General features: G+C 42.0%; 1 protein-coding gene across 2 annotated transcripts in view; it reads left to right on the forward strand.

Annotated features, from left to right (window-relative positions):
- The window catches only part of cenpp (centromere protein P), a 211,202-nt gene that overhangs the window by 108,880 nt on the left and 95,785 nt on the right, over nucleotides 1-6,537 (forward strand). The gene's annotated exons all lie outside the window — the stretch shown is intronic.

Raw genomic sequence — 6,537 nt, forward strand, 5'->3', positions numbered from 1 at the left:
AATTAATGTACAGTGAAACTCGATTTACCATACAGCCAAACGCAACAAGACACACAACTACATAAAAGTTAACATAAACATCCACTACAGCGGATTCCCCACATTCCTCACTGATGGAAGGCATTAAAGTCTAATCTTTTTCACTCTTTATTCACCCGCAGTCGGGGCAGTCAAACGATCCGCAGTCGGGGCGATCGAAGCTCTCGCAGCCGGCGATCGAAGCCCCCACGTTGGGGCGGCCGAAGCTCTCGCATTCGGGGCGGTCGAAGCTCCTGCAGCTTGGAGCTCCCAAAGTCAATCCCGAGCCAAGGAACCGCGAGCTCTCTGATGTTAAGTCCTGCAGGCTCCTGCGGTTGGAGCTCCGAGGTCGATCCCCGTCAGGGACCAACCGCCAGCTCCACGATGTTAAGTCCTGCAGGCTCAAACGGTTGGAGCTCCCAAAATCGATCCCCAGCAAGTCGCCAGCTCCTCGATGTTAGGCCTCAGTGCGGACGGAGATACGATACGGGAAAAAAATCACATCTCCGTCGAGGTAACCCCACCCCCCACATAAAACAACGCTAAAGAACACTAAAACATACATTTAACACATACTAAAAAACAACAAAGAATGAAAAGGACGAGACAGTCTGTTGGCGAGGCAGCCATTGCGGCGCCACCCACATACATAAACCACAAATCATTCAAACTCCTGTACCAATTCCTCTGTGGTAATTAAGTTCAAATAGCTTACTTTACTCGCCAAATAATTACTTCATAATCCTGTTCTTTTGTTGTGAATCCCTCCTTGGCTTTGCACTATAGAAAACTTGGAAGCATACAAGATCCATAATTGACCTTTTACCCTTTGCTCTATGAAATTGACAAAGTCTCTATTTCATCTACTTCATTACTGGAGGAAGAAATTGTCCTTTCACCATGGAATTTTACCCTCCAACATCAAGCTATTTTTCTTCCCTCAAATCCAACTTGGCTCTTCAAAACACATTGTTAGTTATCTCACATTCTGTTGCCCACTGTTGCTGATCTGTGTCTTTTTCTCGGTGCTTTTTTTTGTCTGTGGCAATTTTCTTATGAAAAATTCCTTACTTTTGAAGATAATGCAAATTGAGTATATCCTCAATGTTTCAGTTTTGAATGCCTGTGAGTATTCGCTCAGTCTTCATTGGTATATATTTGATTCTGTTGCTGAAATTTAGTTGAAATTCCCTTTGAGTATATTTTTCATGTTTTCTAAAATTGGTGGCATTGTAAATAAATGGTTATTTAATCCATTTTTGCTTGCAATTTGTGCTGTGCTTGCTTCCTCCAAGAGACTTTTGAGTGCACATCTCCCTCTCATGGCAAATATTATTATTACTAGGAAATGACATTGCTGCATAAAGAAGCACATGTGAACATTTGCTTTTATCTTCATTTTTGTTTCATTTGTTAAGATGTTTTGTTCCTACTGATAAATCTAAAAATTGGTATGCTCTGCATTCATTTTACATCTATCTATCTATCTATCTATCTATCTTCTATATAATACTAAAACTCAGATCTTGTGAATATATATATATATTTTTTTGGGGTTTGACCTGTATCGTATGTATATTTCTAAAACTCAGATCTTGTGAATATATATATTTTTTTTTTGGGGGTTTGACCTGTATCGTATGTATATTTATTCGTAACAGCGATTGCAGCAAAACGGCGGACCGTAGCACGACGGTTTTCGCACCGCCTCAATCGCCAATCTCGCGCTCGCTCGGCCGTGATATTTTCATTTAATTTGGTCGCGTGTTTTTTATGTTACAGAGGTTTTAAAGCGCTGCCCCCCCCCTTTTTCAGGGGGGCGCTGCGGTGCAGATTTAGTTTTCAGCTTGTGGCTTGTGACGGCTACATTTGTTTCGAAAAGTTTCCAGAAAAGGATTTAGTTTTCAGCTTGTGACGGCTACATTGTTTCGAAAAGTTTCCAGAAAAGCACTGATTGTTTTGTTATTGCAAGTCAAGTCAAGTCAAGTCAATTCAATTAAAAACAACCCATGTTGACCAAAGTGCTGCACATCTCATTAGGAAAAAAAAAAAAAAAGAATCACTTGACATACACAGATCAGGAGGACGGGCCCAACGGGCACACTTGGAGAGTAAGAGTGGGGCTGGGGGAGGAGAGAATGGGGGGTGTGGGGACGGGCCCAACGGGCCCGCTTTGAACGGGCACACTTGTTCTAGTATGAACTCAGATCTTGTGAATATATATATTTATTTTTTTTGGGTTTGACCTGTATCGTATGTATATTTATTCGTAACAGCGATTGCAGCAAAACGGCAGACCGTAGCACGACGGTTTTCGCACCGCCTCAATCGCCAATCTCGCGCTCGCTCGGCCGTGATATTTTCATTTAATTTGGTCGCGTGTTTTTTAAGTTACAGAGGTTTTAAAGCGCTGCCCCCCCCCCCCCTTTTTCAGGGGGGCGCTGCGGTGCAGATTTAGTTTTCAGCTTGTGGCTTGTGACGGCTACATTGTTTCGAAAGGCTTTCGAAAAGTTTCCAGAAAAGCACTGATTGTTTTGTTATTGCAAGTCAAGTCAAGTCAATTATATTTGTATAGCACATTTAAAAACAACCCATGTTGACCAAAGTGCTGCACATCTGATTAGGAAAAAAAAAAAAAAAGAAGGTTATAGTGGTCACTTGACATACACAGATCAGGAGGACGGGCCCAACGGGCACACTTGGAGAGTAAGAGTGGGGCTGGGGGAGGAGAGTGTGGGGACGGGCCCAACGGGCCCGCTTTGAACGGGCACACTTGTTCTAGTATCAACTAAAACTCTGATTTTAGTCTCTATCCCACTTCATCTTTAGTCTATTTGAGATTTGAGTTTTAATTTATTTAATTTATGTGTGTGTTTCTAAGCATCATTGAATAGAGCCATACCTATCTGCAATTTGAAAAGTCATGTACTGGCAAAAGAATGCTGTCGTTTTGTTTCAATGGAGTGAAGTTTTTGGTCTCCAAATTTGAGGAAGGATATTCTTGCTATTTTGGGCGTGCAGCGTAGGTTTACTAGGTTAATTCCCGGAATGGCGGGACTGTCATATGTTGAAAGACTGGAGCGACTAGGCTTGTATACACTGGAATTTAGAAGGATGAGAGGGGATCTTATTGAAACATATAAGATTATTAAGGGGTTGGACACGTTAGAGGCAGGAAACATGTTCCCAATGTTGGGGGAGTCCAGAACCAGGGGCCACAGTTTAAGAATAAGGGGTAGGCCATTTAGAACGGAGATGAGGAAAAACTTTTTCAGTCAGAGAGTTGTAAATCTGTGGAATTCTCTGCCTCAGAAGGCAGTGGAGGCCAATTCTCTGAATGCATTCAAAAGAGAGCTAGATAGAGCTCTTAAGAATAGCGGAGTCAAGGGGTATGGGGAGAAGGCAGGAACAGGGTACTGATTGAGAATGATCAGCCATGATCACATTGAATGGTGGTGCTGGCTCGAAGGGCCGAATGGCCTACTCCTGCACCTATTGTCTATTGTCTATAAGTAAATGTTTCAGTAGAAAAGGAAATGTGGGGTTGGCTTTCTTCGCGACGGTGATTGCTTGCCTCAGGTATATAAGCAAAAGTAGGCACAAGCTTCTGAGGTATCACCGCTCTAAGGTTTTAGATACATTGTCACAGTTACAAATACTCATGGAATTAACTGCATGAGTCAGGAACCTCAGGAATAAAAACAGAAAATGCTGAAATAGTCAGTAATTCAGATATTAGCAGTGACTTTTATTAGACCCAGGAAATCAAACATTTTAGAAGATGCAAAGAAGGGTGAGTGGTAGAGATAACAGAGGATGTTTATTGAGGACAGGAGAGGCTTACTGGCTCTCATACTGATGGTGCCTATTGATACAGCGGTGATTTTTTGTTGCTGGAGAAGGATGTGAAAGAAAACACAGGGGAAAAATAAAGAAAATAAATGCTTTAACTGTAAGTTCTGCTACGACAATACTTGCCTTCAAAAGAAACCTTGTTCCATAAAAAAATTATGTTATAAAAACATATGTGTCAATAGTGGGAAAGGGATGTTAGGAACGAGAGAAATTAGGACTTGCAAGAATAGGATTTTCAAAAATAAAGGTATTTTTAATTGCCCTAACCTTATTTTTGTAACTGCAACGTAAAGATACGAAAGGCTGTACGTTACATTGTAGAAGCGAGGAACTGCAGATGCTGGTTTACACAAAAGTATGCAAAGTAAGATGCAAGGCAGCATCTCTGGGGAACATTGATGGGTGACAGTATGGGTCGGGTCCCTTCTTTAGACTGGTTGTGGGGGGGGGGAGGGTAAGAAAACTGGGCGAGAGGAGAAGCAGGACAAAGCACAGCGGGTAATAGGTGGACACGTGCAAGGGCCGGGGTTTTGATATGCAGTTAGTTGGAACATAGGCCAGAGATTAAAACGGAAGATGGGAGACAGACGATGGAAGAGTTACAAATTGTGAAGTCAGAGGAAGAAATGTAGGAGGAGGAGTGTGGGAGAAATAGATGCAAGTCAAGTTGTTTATTAGACTATCATTGCATAAGAGGCGATAGAAACGATTGGTGAATCTGACAGACTGTGTTCCTGTGATACAAATGATTACTGCAGCAATGTTACATGGAAACAGGGAGGGGTACGTGGAAACAGGCTGGGGGGGGGCGCAAATGTAATATATCTAAGTTTTTCTATTGATGCAAAGGTGAGTCGCAGTGTCAGGTAAGAAGAGAACGCAGAGAGGCATTGGGGAACAGGTAAGTGAATGGATAGGAACTGCATATAATGTGGAAATTTTAAAGGTTGCATGCATTCATTTTTAAAAAGTACTGAGTATTTATTGGATATATTCTGCGTTCTTAAAAGTTGTAAAAAGAGCTGTGCTTTTTGCACACGAATCAATGCGAGTTAATATGCAATCACAGTAAAAAAAAACAACAATTTGGTCTTTGCATTCTACACAAATTATTGTAAAATTATGTAAGGCTCCAGATATATAGGATCCGTGGAATTACATCTTTCAACTAAAGCCCCAGCTCTGAGATTCCATCCCTAAATATCACTCTTCTATCTTTCCTTCCTCCTCTATTGCTTCTACAAAACACCATCAAAATCTGTTTCCTCGCCACTGACTCGTGTTAGGATGGTTTTATGAAAGAGATCATGTTTAACAAATTTATTAGAATTCATTGAGTATATAAATATAATCAAAAAGAAAAAGGAAACATCTGTAAGGTTTACATACATGGACTTTAGTTAGGCATTCAGCAAAGTCCCTCGCGGTAGGCTGAATAAAGGTTAAAACACAGGGTATCCACAGTGATATAGTAAATTGGATTCATCATTGACTTGGCCATAGAAGACAAAGAGGCTAGTGATGAAGAGATGCTTTCAATCGATGCAGTTGGAAATATAGACAGAAAAATGGCTTCATCTGGACAGGTATGAGGTGGTGCACTTTGGGAGGTCAAATTTAAGCACAAGATGTACAGTAAAGAGCAGGCCCTTGGGAGCATTGTACAAAGAGATGCTGGGGTGCAAGTCCACAGCTCCCAGATTGTGACAACACAAAAAGCAGATAGGGTGATTAAAAAGATACACAGCATACTTGCCTTCATCAGTCTGGGCATTGAGTATACAAGTTAGGACGGCCACAGTTGAAGTAAAGTGTGCAGTTCTGGTCACCATATTACAGGAAGGATGTGGAAGCTTTGGAGAGTCATAGCACAGACACAGGTTCTCTGGCCCAACTCATGCATGCCAACCAAGTTGCGTAACCGAATTGGTCCCACTTGCCTGCACCTGGCCCCTATCCCTCCAAACCTTTTCTTTCCATGTTCCTGCCTAAGTGCTTTTTAATAGTCATTATGGTACCTGCCTCTACCACTTCCTCTGCCAGCATTATGAATTATCTCTGTGTGAATAAATTGCTCCTCATGTCCCTTTCAAATCTCTCCCACTTCACCTTGAAAGCTATGGCCTCTAGTTTTAAATTTTGCGACCCTGGGGAAAAGACTGTGGTTACATACATTATCCATGATAATGTCAAGAGTGTTTAATTATCATATGTACTGGCAACAGAACAGAATCAAATTCTTACTTGCTACAGCTTAACAGGAGAGTGGTTAGGGTCTTTGAAATTGGCTGCCTCTTTGAGGCAGTGCCTCCTTTAGATCCCTTCTATGATGGGGAGGTTGGTACCTGCTATGGACCAGGCAAAGTCTACCACTCTGCGTAATGCATTCAAGAGAGAGCTAGATAGAGCTCTTAAGGATAGCGGAGTCAGGGGGTATGGGGAAAAGGCAGGAACAGGGTACTGATTGAGAATGATCAGCCATGATCACATTGAATGGTGGTGCTGGCTCGAAGGGCCGAATGGCCTACTCCTGCACCTGCACCTATTGTCTATTGTCTAACTTATTTAATTCCTGAGCATTCAAGTTACCGAAGCAGACCATGATGCAACCAGTCACTATGCTCTCTACCGAATCTCTTCAATCATCGAAAGGAGTAGAGGTGT

Source organism: Rhinoraja longicauda, chromosome 17 (genome assembly GCF_053455715.1).
Source record: "Rhinoraja longicauda isolate Sanriku21f chromosome 17, sRhiLon1.1, whole genome shotgun sequence".
NCBI classification, from domain to species: domain Eukaryota; kingdom Metazoa; phylum Chordata; class Chondrichthyes; order Rajiformes; family Arhynchobatidae; genus Rhinoraja; species Rhinoraja longicauda.